The sequence below is a fragment of the Sprattus sprattus genome (assembly GCF_963457725.1).
Source record: "Sprattus sprattus genome assembly, chromosome: 4".
In the NCBI taxonomy this organism is placed as follows: domain Eukaryota; kingdom Metazoa; phylum Chordata; class Actinopteri; order Clupeiformes; family Clupeidae; genus Sprattus; species Sprattus sprattus.
The window spans coordinates 810,758-825,373 of record NC_137923.1 but is presented as its reverse complement, the minus strand read 5'-3'; positions in this window follow the sequence as shown (position 1 = coordinate 825,373).

The following is a 14,616-nucleotide window of genomic DNA, read 5'->3' as shown; positions in this document are numbered from 1 at the left end:
TCAAAAAATCCATTTAATATATAGTCCTCGGGTAGAGGACGTATCAGATATTAAACTGATAAGAACAGATACTACACTTGATCTTAGCCAAAAGGCCGAGAAGCGATAACCCACAACTGCACCTGGCGCGGGGGGGCGTTCTGGGCCACGAGAGGCTCAGCCGTGGGGGCCCTGGAAAGGGGCCACTTACTGGGGAGACTCCAGAGTAACAGGGATCAACCAGCCAGAGTAACAGAGATCAACTAGGCAGAGGAACAGAGATCAACCAGGAGAGATCAACTAGAAGAGATCAACTAGCCAGAGGAGAACAGGACAGACTACAAACTTGACTTTAGACAGGTAGGTGATGCTCCGCCGAAGCAGAGCTTCCAAAAATACCGTAAACTCGGGGGTGTTCCCCTCCACGGAAATCTTTAGTAAAAGGCGAAAGATTTGTACGAGTTGAAGAGAAACCCGAGCGTGCCTTCCACACGGCCTCTGGCCCGGGGGCTCGTAAGGCGCCGGGCGCGGCCCTCACGGTGTGTCTGTCTGTTGCAGGCACTGGAACTGCGTAGACGTGGCTTCTGGACACTCAACTATCAAACGAGCAAACACACACACACACACACACACAATCAATCAGTCAGTCAGTCAGTCAGTCAGTCAATCAATCAATCAATCAATTGCAATCTTGTTTTTGAAAAAAAAAAAAAAAAAAAAAAACAGGATTTATGCATGGATTTATGTCTTTCATTATTTATTTATTTATTTATTAGAAAGGAGGGGAAACTCACTAGAGGACTGCAGACTGGACACAGGCGTGGAAAAGTTCTCGGCTACTGCTCCTGGAAGACAGAGCGCTCCTTGGGCAGCAGGCAGCTGCATTGCATCATGGGTAATCATCCTGTTTTTAGACAAAGAAAGGAGTGCACCGTTCCCAGTGGCACTGCAATACCGGGTCGATGCGTGGAGCGGACGGAGCAAGCCCCTCTTCCGACTCCCTGTTCAAAAAATCCATTTAATATATAGTCCTCGGGTAGAGGACGTATCAGATATTAAACTGATAAGAACAGATTTTTCTTTCGAAAAAAAGTTTATTGTCACAAGTTCGTACCATTATTTCATTTCATTTACATTATTGTTTCATTCATTTGTTTTTTTCTTTATACATATTGTTTCATACCTTAGTCTTTCTTTATACATTGGTATTGTTTCATACATTTATACATTTCATACATTGATTTTTCATTTTTCTTTTTCTGTCACAGTCTTTTTTTCCACACATTTCACTCAAAAGTCCTTTTTTGTAATAAATATGTTAAAAACAGAGTGTGTTTGTTTGTGTGTAAAAAAGTCCGTGAAGTGTATGTAAAAGAGTCCATGTATGTTAAAAAACAGTGAGTGGTAAAACAATAAATATGAAACCAAACAGTAAAAATCTCCTCATGCAGGACCTCGGGTGAGCCGCCTCCCTTCTGGCTCCACCCCGCCCTCCATCACACAGCAAGGTTGCCGCTTCAGACGGCCCAGCGGAGACCCTCACCCTACGCCCGCTGCTCCAGCCCTCTCATGTGTTTGGTCTCTTTGCGGGGGGGCGTCGGCGGGAATCAGCGACCGTGGTGGCTCGGACCCCCCTGCGTGGGACCCCGACCCCCTCCGATTGGCGGTGCGCGGTGCCTCCTGCCGCGCAGATGTCACCAGCCGCTCGAGCGCGTGGAGGGGCACCGTCACACGCTTCCCCACCAGCAGGTTTCTGGAGGTCCACAGTGCGGCCGTCACCCTGTTTAGGGTGAGCCAGAGCGCAGCAAAATCCGCGGCTGGGAGCCTCTGCAGCCTCTGGCCCACCCCATGTACCGCTTCCCGGTACTCCAGGGGGTGGACCTCCCCCGCCGGCAGGCTCGGGCTTGTCAGGGGGCCGGTCACGGCCCACAGGTCTTCTGCCACACTGCACTCCCAGAACACGTGCCTCACGGTCTCCGGTTTTCCGCACCCGGACCGTGGGCAGATGGGGTTCTTTGCCATGCCCCGGGAGTGCATCACGGCCCTGACCGGGAGGATCTCGTGGGCCGCCATCCACGACAGATCCCTCTGTTTGTTCTGGAGGGCGGGGTGGGCCACGTTCCTCCACACCTGTTTGGCCTCACGTACTGTGAGGCCAGGAACGGGGCTCACCTGCTCCCGGTCCTGCACAAGAGAGACAATTAATTTTGCATTAGTTAAAACCGTGACATTCTGCCCCTCCAAATCATATTTCTTTAAAAACGTTTTAATAAAAAGATACTGGGGGGGCAGATTAAATGAAAGTGAGCAACATAAACTGGGTTTTAAAACTTTCAGGGTTCGTAGGTACGACCCCATCCAGAATCTGGCCAGAGCCGTCGTTTTGCTTTCTCCGGATGGGGCCGTCGCATACTTAATATGGAGGGCGGTGTATTTTGCTCCTAAAAACAGGTGGGGGTCGGGGAGGCCCTTCCCGCCGTTTTCGGGACGCTTTTTCATTGTATCTCTTTTGAGCCTCTCCCACTTGGACCCCCACAGAAAATAAAACACCGCCCTCTCTAACCCTAAAAGAAAGAAACGGGGGGGACTAAAAACAGAACATAACAACAACAACAATGGTAAAATAACTGCTTTGAAAATTAAAATTTTACCAGTCATCGTCAGCTGTCGAAGTCCCCAGAATGCCAGTCGTTGCTTCACTTTCCCTAACTGGTCAGTCCAGTTCCCTCGTCCACCACCCTCCTCGTCAAATTTTATGCCTAAAATTTTTATGTCTTTTTTCTTAAAATCCAGATTCAGTCCTGTCTGTATGTCACCCCATGGTCCAAAGAGCTGGGCCTCGGACTTGCTCCTGTTGAGCTTAGCGCCCGAGGCCCTTCCATACACCTCTGTTAAATCCATGGCTCTTTGGACCGATAAAAAGTCTGTGCATAAAAGAGTCACATCATCCATATATAAAACATTCTTGATCATGTGACCTCCTGGAATCTGGAGGCCCCTGATCCATTGGTCCCTTCTCAAGATCTGTGCCAGCGGTTCGATGCAAGCAACGAACAGGAGTGGGGATAACGGACACCCCTGGCGTACGCCAGAGCGAATATTAATCGCTTTTGTGAGGTGCCCATTAACACGAATTCTGCTGTAGATGTTGTTATACAGCAATCCCACCCACTTAAGGAACCTCCCTGGAAAACCCATTTTTTGCAGTACCTGAAACAGGTACTGGTGCGAGACCCGATCAAAAGCTTTTTCAAAATCTAAATTTACAACTATAAGTCTAATGTTTCTGTCTCTCGCAAAACAGATGGCGTCACGTACCAGCACTAGGCTGTCCGTGATCCTCCTTCCAGGCACGGCACAGACTTGATCCGGGTGGATCAGGTGCTCTAAAACTTTGGACATTCTAAAACTTAAAATCTTACTAAAAAGTTTCAAATCAAAATTTAAAAGAGTGATCGGTCGCCAGTTGCGTAGGTCAGTCCTGTCGCCCTTTTTGAAAAGGAGCGACACTATCCCTACTCTAAAACTGTCAGGTAGTCCTTCAAAGTCTTTAAATTCATTAAAAACGGTCACCAAATCCGGGAGTAAAATGTCTAAAAAGGTTTTAAAAAGCTCCAGGGGAAGCCCATCCTCGCCTGGAGCCTTCCCCTGTTTAAAACCCTTCAGACATGTGTGTGTTTCTAAAACATTGAAATCATTTTCTAAAACCCCGGTGTTACCGTTTAAAACTTTATCTAAAGAATTTAAAACTTCCCCAGGGGCCACCTCATGCACCCGTTCCCCATACAAATCATTATAAAACCCCTCAATCACCTCTAAAATTTCTTTGTCTGTATTAAAAACATCTTCATTGTTTTTAATTGAGGTGATTGACCCACCCCGTGTCATTGTTTTCTTAAAAAAATAACGGGTGCATTTTTCACCTTCATCGAGATCTCTCTCTCTGGATCTAAGGATGACCCCTTCAGCTTTAATCTTAGCTAAAAGCGCCATTTCTGTTTTTACCTTTTTAATGTCTTCATTAAAATCAAAACCCTTATTTAAAAGGTCATAATACCGTTGCAGTCGTTTTTGCAGCCCCATCATGCATCTACTCTCCCTATCTTTCTTTTTTTTTCCTTTCTTTTTAAAAAAGTTTGTCGTCCTTCCCTTCACCATCTCCCACCACTGTGCTCGTGTATCAAATGAGTCTTGGAGGGTCTGCCAGAGGCCGTACTGCTCCCTGTATTCCCTGACTATCTCCTCATCCTGTAACAGGGAGCAGTTAAGCCTCCACAGACCTCTCCCTACAGTCACACCTGTGGGAAGTGAAAGAGTGCAGGAAAGCATAAGGTGATCCGAAAAGAAAAGGGGGGTCAATCTAGCATCGGTTGGCGGGCAGTCTCTTGAAAATAAATAGTCTATTCGAGAGGCTCTGGTACCATCACCACTGAACCAGGTGAAGCCCTCCTCTCTTTGATGCAGGGATTTAAAGCAGTCAACTAATTTAAAATCCCTAACTAAACCCTGTAAAAACACCGACGTCTTATCTACCTTAAAATCTTCACTTTTCCCTTTTCTATCTAATCTACCTAACACACAGTTAAAATCCCCTGCAACCACTAGGGGAGCCCTACCTAGCAAGTGGGGCTGCAAGTCTTCTAAAAGTTCGTACCGTTCATTTTTATCTGTAAAACCATAAACATTTAAAATGTTAAAATCCCTATCTAAAAAAGTCAGGTGGGTTAAAAGTGCCCGTCCAGGTCTCACCACCGTGCTGCCCTTCACCAAGATGTGGGGGTTCTTGATAAGGATGCAGACCCCGTCCGCTCTGTTGAAATTTGAACCACTCCATATGGAGGGTCCCGGGGTCCACATCTGTTCCCACCTAGTGTATTCTTTCAAAAAGGGCAGGGAGCACTCTTGCAACAGAAAGATATCTGCGCTGAGAGTGCTCAACAGGGATAAAATGCTCTGTGCTCTTTTGTTGGCTCTCACACTCCGGACATTTATAGTCGCAATTGTGAGGGTCATGAGCAATATGGTTAAAAGAACGGTTTACTTTATATTAAAACAGCAACGATACATTTAAACATAAAACACTGAGATCAATTGATCTCTTGTGACACCTGCTCCTCCTTGACCACCATTGATCTAGGGTCTGGAGGTTTGCAGGTGTCTCCTGCCTCGGCCCTCGCAGAGATAATCTCTTGCGAGGCCTTGCGAGGCGTTGATACTCTTAGCGCCTCACTTAAATTAAAGGACTCCTCAATGATTGGAGCTTCATCGACTACCAGACGGCTCGAGTCTTCCACTGAGGAACTACTCGGCCGCTGCTGTCGATGCCTCTTCTCCTGCCCAGGGGCAGGGGGAGACTCCAAGGGCCTTTTGGATGACTGCGCATTTGGGAGTGAGAGGGACTCTTCACTCCCGCTGGAGGCCCCCCCAAAGAGGTCCACAGTAGTCATAGAGGGAGCAGACTCAGATGACTCCTCCCCCACCGACTCCTCCTCCTCCTCCTCCTCCTCCACCAACTCCTCCTCCTCCTCCACCACTTCCACCTGGTCCGCCTCCTCCTGTACTACTGCTTCGGGGGTGGCCTCCAGGACCTGCTGTGACTCTGCCCTGATGCTAGCTCCGCCCCCAACCTCTTGGCCAGACCCTGAGGCCGACTGGAGGTTTTCACCTCCCTCCAAAACCTCAGGGTCCGCCTCCACCACCACTTCCTTCTCCTTCTCTTGTTCTGGGCCATGTGGTCCGTCGGCCATTTTGGTGACCTCCGGGCCTTGCGGCTCGGCGGCCATTTCAGTGGCCTCCGGACCATGCGGCCCAGGTGGCTTTTTGGTGGTTTTCATCTTGTTGGCATAGCTATCAGGGCAGTCTCTGAAAAGATGGTCATACTTTCCACAGAGGTTGCACTGTCTGCCATTGGGACACTGGTCATAAGCGTGCCCAATTAGTCTACATTTTCCACATATGAGTTCCTTGCAAGCTTGGGCTAGGTGCCCAGCTTTGCCACACTTGCGACAAAGTTTGGGCATCCCTTGATAAAAGATGTAGCCCCTATTTTGGCCCAACACTATCATTGACGGAATATGTCTCAGGCCAAGGTGACTGCTCGGGTCTTCCCATTGTTTAATGGGAACTCGCCACGAGCAGTTCCATATGCCGTCCTCATCATAAACCTTGATAGGTTGTGACCGCACGGTGCAATATCTAGCCAGCCATGTAGCAATGTCATCTCCAGTCACTGTTTCATTGAACATACTGACAATCACCACTTTTTGTGAATTGTCCGTAAGCTTTTCCACAGTGAACATGGAAAACTGGCTCCTAGCCTCTTCAAAGTTAGCCCAAAACTGTGTCAAATGTATAGCCGAGCGGAAGCTAACATCGAATCCCTTGCTATAGGGCAGAGTCACCAAACAATTCAGGTCAATAGGTTTAAAATGGAGGGCTCCCTGGATTAGCTTCCTGGAGAAGTCCAAACGTGACATCCCCAGGAGCTTGCCCTCCACCTCCTTAAAAACGAAGCGCACACTGTGGTGCCTCCGCATGCCGGCACTGGCAGCCGACATGGTGGAGACACCACCAGTGAGGCTAACTGCTAAAACAACTAAAAACTAGCCAATAAATAACTAAAACAATAAATAGATAAATACTAAAACACACTAAAACTTTAAAAACCAGACAAAGAAGAATAAAAATTGCGCTTACCTGCTGGGTCGTAGATGTTCTTTCGACGAGATGAGCCCCAATGCTCGAGGACCAAGGCCAACTGCCTAGGACCCGATCCCGGTCAGCTAGGACAAGTTCAATATACTCAGAGTGCTTAGGATCAGTATCACAAGGATAAAGATCTAGGGACACTCTGAGCGATCGAATCTTAGCCAAAAGGCCGAGAAGCGATAACCCACAACTGCACCTGGCGCGGGGGGGCGTTCTGGGCCACGAGAGGCTCAGCCGTGGGGGCCCTGGAAAGGGGCCACTTACTGGGGAGACTCCAGAGTAACAGGGATCAACCAGCCAGAGTAACAGAGATCAACTAGGCAGAGGAACAGAGATCAACCAGGAGAGATCAACTAGAAGAGATCAACTAGCCAGAGGAGAACAGGACAGACTACAAACTTGACTTTAGACAGGTAGGTGATGCTCCGCCGAAGCAGAGCTTCCAAAAATACCGTAAACTCGGGGGTGTTCCCCTCCACGGAAATCTTTAGTAAAAGGCGAAAGATTTGTACGAGTTGAAGAGAAACCCGAGCGTGCCTTCCACACGGCCTCTGGCCCGGGGGCTCGTAAGGCGCCGGGCGCGGCCCTCACGGTGTGTCTGTCTGTTGCAGGCACTGGAACTGCGTAGACGTGGCTTCTGGACACTCAACTATCAAACGAGCAAACACACACACACACACACACACAATCAATCAGTCAGTCAGTCAGTCAGTCAGTCAATCAATCAATCAATCAATTGCAATCTTGTTTTTGAAAAAAAAAAAAAAAAAAAAAAACAGGATTTATGCATGGATTTATGTCTTTCATTATTTATTTATTTATTTATTAGAAAGGAGGGGAAACTCACTAGAGGACTGCAGACTGGACACAGGCGTGGAAAAGTTCTCGGCTACTGCTCCTGGAAGACAGAGCGCTCCTTGGGCAGCAGGCAGCTGCATTGCATCATGGGTAATCATCCTGTTTTTAGACAAAGAAAGGAGTGCACCGTTCCCAGTGGCACTGCAATACCGGGTCGATGCGTGGAGCGGACGGAGCAAGCCCCTCTTCCGACTCCCTGTTCAAAAAATCCATTTAATATATAGTCCTCGGGTAGAGGACGTATCAGATATTAAACTGATAAGAACAGATTTTTTTCTTTCGAAAAATTTTATTGTTACTATTCGGTCATAGCACTTTACATTTCATTTCATTTTCTTTCACATTTCATTTCGTTTCATCTGCATTTACATTTACATAATTTTTACATTTTTACATTTTAAACACTTTTCACAAATTGGTTTTCACACTGTTTTACATGTCATACTTTTTCTGAATAAATACATTTTTTAAAACAAAAGAGTGTGTGTGTGTGTTCTTTTGTAAAAAGAGTCCATATGGTAAAAAGAGTCCAAAACATTGAGCAGGTAAAAAAAAAACAGGATGACCAATCAATAAAAAACAATAAATACATTCATGAAACATTAAAATCTCCTCATGCAGGACCAGGGTGAGCCACCTCCAGGCTGGCTCCACCCCACCCTCCATCACACAGCAGGGTTGCCGCTTCAGACGGTCCAGCGGAGACCCTCACCCTACGCCCGCTGCTCCATCCCTCTTTGTGTTGTCTCTTTGCGGGGGGGCGTCGGCGGGGATCAGGTACCCGTGGTGGCCGGGACCCTCCTGCGTGTGACCCCGACCCCCTCCGATTGGCGATGTGCGGCGCCTCCTGCAGCGCAGATGTTTCCTGATGGCCCCAGCCGCCGAGCGCGTGGAGGGGCGCCGTCACATGCTTCCCCACCAGCAGGTTCCTGGAGATCCGCAAGGCGGCCTTCACCCTGTTTAGGGTGAGCCAGAGCGCAGTAAAGTCGGCGGCTGGAGGACTCTCCAGCCTCTGACCCACCCCATGTACCGCTACCCGGTACTCCAGGGGGCGGACCTCCCCCGCCGGCAGGCTCGGACTTGTCAGGGGGCCGGTCGTGGTCCACGGGTCCCCTGCCACACTGCTCACCCGGAGCACATGCCTCACGGTCTCCGGTCTACCGCCCCCGGACCGTGGGCAGATGGGGCTCTTTGCCGTGCCCCGGGGATGCATCACGGCCCTGACCGGTAGGGCCTCATGGGCCGCCCTCCACGACAGTTCCCTCTGTGTTTTCTGGAGTGCGGGGTGGGCCATAACGTGGCTCCCCTTCTCCTGGTCTTGCACAAGGGGAAAAAACATTTCAATATTTTTTAAAAACAGTGCCATTTGTGTGGAGGGCAGTGTCCTAAAAACAAGTGGGGGGGGTCTGGGAGGCCCTTCCAGCTGGACGGTTCTTTTTTGCCAGCCTCTCCCGATCGGACCCCCACTGCGATAAAACCACCGCCCTCTCCAAGCCTAAAAAACAAACTCTTGTGGGGGTTAAAAGCAGGGTAGAGTGAAGGAAAAGTTAAAACATTCAATCCTATAAATAAAATTGAAGTTAAAACCTTACCCCCATACTCACCCTCCACCTCCAATGACCCCCTTAAAAAAGGCTTCTTAAAAGGCACATATATTAAAATCATATAGAGATCAGGGGTCGATCTCTTGTGACACCAGCTCCTCCTTGATCCCCATTAGTATAGGGTCTGGAGGTTCACTGGTGTCTCCCGCCTCAGGCTCCACAGAGGGAAACTCTTGCAGAGCCCTCGGCGAAGATGTTTGTAGTGCATCAGGTAAAAGGTGTCCCTCATGGAGAGCATCAGCGTCGAACAGACGGTTCAAGTCTTCCGAATCGGAACTACTTGGACGCTGTATCAACCGCTTCTCCACTGGCATCTCTGACAGAGGAGACTCTCTAGGTCTTTTATGAACCTGTGCACTCGGGAGTGAGCAAACAACTCTACTCCCGCTGGAGGCCACACTCGCATCCGAGACAGTTAGGAGTGCGGAATTATCTTCCTCACTCAATATCTCCTGTGTCTCGGAGGGCGCGGCCTCCTCCCCTCCTCCCTCTTTCTGTAGCTCCGCCCCCATGTCAGTTTCGCACACCAGTACCGCCTCCAAAACTCCGCCCTCCGCTTCCTGGCCCCGCCCTGGGGGTGGGCGGGAATCTCCCGCCATTTCCCCAGGGTCCGCCTCCTTCTCCCTTTCCGGTTCTTTCTCTTTCGTTTGTTTGCCATGCGGCGGGGCGGCCATTTTGGGGCCCATTTTTGCTATGTTGGCAAAAGATTTCGGGCAATCTCTGAAAAGATGGTTTGAGTCATTACAGAGATTGCACTTTCTGCCATTGGGACAATTTTCAAACAAATGCCCAATTTCTCTGCACTTCCCGCATACAACTTCCTTACATGCCTCTACCAGGTGCCCAGCTTTACCACACCTGCGGCAAAGTTTGGGCATTCCCTGGTAGTAAATGTAACCACGGTTTTCGCCTAACACTATCATGGAAGGTACATGTCTTAGGCCCTGGAACCCGCTTGGATCTTCCCATAGTTTTATGGGAACTTTCCAAGCGCAGTTCCAGATGCCGTCCTCATCCACCTCCTTCATAGGTTGGCCCCGTACCGTGCAAAATTTACCCAGCCATACTACAATGTCTTCGCCACGTACGGTTTCATTGAACATCCGGACAATAACCCACTTCAGGGAGTTGTCCATCAGTTTCTCCACCTTAAACATGGCGAACTGGGCCTTTTTTAATTCGTATCTTAGCCAGAAGTCTGCTAGCATGGAAGCTGTGCTGAAACTGACATCAAACCCCTTTTTCTGGGGCAGAGCTACAATACAATTCAGGTCAGAGGGGCTAAAACTGAGGGTTTTTTGGAGAAGTGACCTCGAGAAGTCCAACCGGGACAACTCGAGAATCACTCCCCTCACCTCAGTAAATAAAAACCGCACGCTGTGGTGCCTCCGCATGCCGGCACGGGCAGCCGGCATGGTGGAGACACCAGCAGCTGTGCTACTGCTAAAACTCTAAAAACTAGCACAAATAAATAGCTAAAACAATAAATACAATAAATACTAAAACGCTTTAAAAAACACTAAAACCCAACAGTGATAAACGAAATTGCACCTTACCTTAGATGTGGTTTCTCTTCTCCTTGGCTAGCTCGAACGAAAATCCTGAGGAGAAGAGGGAACCACTGAAATCCTGGAAACGGGGCCAAAAGCCTACGGGCAAGACTCCACCTCCAGAAGCCGGACCGATGCAATCTCCTCCCAGGTGCTGACGATCTCAGCCACAAAGACAGAGATCACGCCGCACCAGGGAGCGATCACTATCTTAGCCAAAAGGCCGAGAAGCGATAACCCACAACTGCACCTGGCGCGGGGGGGCGTTCTGGGCCACGAGAGGCTCAGCCGTGGGGGCCCTGGAAAGGGGCCACTTACTGGGGAGACTCCAGAGTAACAGGGATCAACCAGCCAGAGTAACAGAGATCAACTAGGCAGAGGAACAGAGATCAACCAGGAGAGATCAACTAGAAGAGATCAACTAGCCAGAGGAGAACAGGACAGACTACAAACTTGACTTTAGACAGGTAGGTGATGCTCCGCCGAAGCAGAGCTTCCAAAAATACCGTAAACTCGGGGGTGTTCCCCTCCACGGAAATCTTTAGTAAAAGGCGAAAGATTTGTACGAGTTGAAGAGAAACCCGAGCGTGCCTTCCACACGGCCTCTGGCCCGGGGGCTCGTAAGGCGCCGGGCGCGGCCCTCACGGTGTGTCTGTCTGTTGCAGGCACTGGAACTGCGTAGACGTGGCTTCTGGACACTCAACTATCAAACGAGCAAACACACACACACACACACACACAATCAATCAGTCAGTCAGTCAGTCAGTCAGTCAATCAATCAATCAATCAATTGCAATCTTGTTTTTGAAAAAAAAAAAAAAAAAAAAAAACAGGATTTATGCATGGATTTATGTCTTTCATTATTTATTTATTTATTTATTAGAAAGGAGGGGAAACTCACTAGAGGACTGCAGACTGGACACAGGCGTGGAAAAGTTCTCGGCTACTGCTCCTGGAAGACAGAGCGCTCCTTGGGCAGCAGGCAGCTGCATTGCATCATGGGTAATCATCCTGTTTTTAGACAAAGAAAGGAGTGCACCGTTCCCAGTGGCACTGCAATACCGGGTCGATGCGTGGAGCGGACGGAGCAAGCCCCTCTTCCGACTCCCTGTTCAAAAAATCCATTTAATATATAGTCCTCGGGTAGAGGACGTATCAGATATTAAACTGATAAGAACAGATACTACACTTGATCTTAGCCAAAAGGCCGAGAAGCGATAACCCACAACTGCACCTGGCGCGGGGGGGCGTTCTGGGCCACGAGAGGCTCAGCCGTGGGGGCCCTGGAAAGGGGCCACTTACTGGGGAGACTCCAGAGTAACAGGGATCAACCAGCCAGAGTAACAGAGATCAACTAGGCAGAGGAACAGAGATCAACCAGGAGAGATCAACTAGAAGAGATCAACTAGCCAGAGGAGAACAGGACAGACTACAAACTTGACTTTAGACAGGTAGGTGATGCTCCGCCGAAGCAGAGCTTCCAAAAATACCGTAAACTCGGGGGTGTTCCCCTCCACGGAAATCTTTAGTAAAAGGCGAAAGATTTGTACGAGTTGAAGAGAAACCCGAGCGTGCCTTCCACACGGCCTCTGGCCCGGGGGCTCGTAAGGCGCCGGGCGCGGCCCTCACGGTGTGTCTGTCTGTTGCAGGCACTGGAACTGCGTAGACGTGGCTTCTGGACACTCAACTATCAAACGAGCAAACACACACACACACACACACACAATCAATCAGTCAGTCAGTCAGTCAGTCAGTCAATCAATCAATCAATCAATTGCAATCTTGTTTTTGAAAAAAAAAAAAAAAAAAAAAAACAGGATTTATGCATGGATTTATGTCTTTCATTATTTATTTATTTATTTATTAGAAAGGAGGGGAAACTCACTAGAGGACTGCAGACTGGACACAGGCGTGGAAAAGTTCTCGGCTACTGCTCCTGGAAGACAGAGCGCTCCTTGGGCAGCAGGCAGCTGCATTGCATCATGGGTAATCATCCTGTTTTTAGACAAAGAAAGGAGTGCACCGTTCCCAGTGGCACTGCAATACCGGGTCGATGCGTGGAGCGGACGGAGCAAGCCCCTCTTCCGACTCCCTGTTCAAAAAATCCATTTAATATATAGTCCTCGGGTAGAGGACGTATCAGATATTAAACTGATAAGAACAGATACTACACTTGATCTTAGCCAAAAGGCCGAGAAGCGATAACCCACAACTGCACCTGGCGCGGGGGGGCGTTCTGGGCCACGAGAGGCTCAGCCGTGGGGGCCCTGGAAAGGGGCCACTTACTGGGGAGACTCCAGAGTAACAGGGATCAACCAGCCAGAGTAACAGAGATCAACTAGGCAGAGGAACAGAGATCAACCAGGAGAGATCAACTAGAAGAGATCAACTAGCCAGAGGAGAACAGGACAGACTACAAACTTGACTTTAGACAGGTAGGTGATGCTCCGCCGAAGCAGAGCTTCCAAAAATACCGTAAACTCGGGGGTGTTCCCCTCCACGGAAATCTTTAGTAAAAGGCGAAAGATTTGTACGAGTTGAAGAGAAACCCGAGCGTGCCTTCCACACGGCCTCTGGCCCGGGGGCTCGTAAGGCGCCGGGCGCGGCCCTCACGGTGTGTCTGTCTGTTGCAGGCACTGGAACTGCGTAGACGTGGCTTCTGGACACTCAACTATCAAACGAGCAAACACACACACACACACACACACAATCAATCAGTCAGTCAGTCAGTCAGTCAGTCAATCAATCAATCAATCAATTGCAATCTTGTTTTTGAAAAAAAAAAAAAAAAAAAAAAACAGGATTTATGCATGGATTTATGTCTTTCATTATTTATTTATTTATTTATTAGAAAGGAGGGGAAACTCACTAGAGGACTGCAGACTGGACACAGGCGTGGAAAAGTTCTCGGCTACTGCTCCTGGAAGACAGAGCGCTCCTTGGGCAGCAGGCAGCTGCATTGCATCATGGGTAATCATCCTGTTTTTAGACAAAGAAAGGAGTGCACCGTTCCCAGTGGCACTGCAATACCGGGTCGATGCGTGGAGCGGACGGAGCAAGCCCCTCTTCCGACTCCCTGTTCAAAAAATCCATTTAATATATAGTCCTCGGGTAGAGGACGTATCAGATATTAAACTGATAAGAACAGATTTTTTCTTTCGAAAAATTTTATTGTTACTATTCGGTCATAGCACTTTACATTTCATTTCATTTTCTTTCACATTTCATTTCGTTTCATCTGCATTTACATTTACATCATTTTTACATTTTTACATTTTAAACACTTTTCACAAATTGGTTTTCACACTGTTTTACATGTCATACTTTTTCTGAGTAAATACATTTTTTAAAACAAAAGAGTGTGTGTGTGTGTTCTTTTGTAAAAAGAGTCCATATGGTAAAAAGAGTCCAAAACATTGAGCAGGTAAAAAAAAAAAACAGGATGACCAATCAATAAAAAACAATAAATACATTCATGAAACATTAAAATCTCCTCATGCAGGACCAGGGTGAGCCACCTCCAGGCTGGCTCCACCCCACCCTCCATCACACAGCAGGGTTGCCGCTTCAGACGGTCCAGCGGAGACCCTCACCCTACGCCCGCTGCTCCATCCCTCTTTGTGTTGTCTCTTTGCGGGGGGGCGTCGGCGGGGATCAGGTACCCGTGGTGGCCGGGACCCTCCTGCGTGTGACCCCGACCCCCTCCGATTGGCGATGTGCGGCGCCTCCTGCAGCGCAGATGTTTCCTGATGGCCCCAGCCGCCGAGCGCGTGGAGGGGCGCCGTCACATGCTTCCCCACCAGCAGGTTCCTGGAGATCCGCAAGGCGGCCTTCACCCTGTTTAGGGTGAGCCAGAGCGCAGTAAAGTCGGCGGCTGGAGGACTCTCCAGCCTCTGACCCACCCCATGTACCGCTAC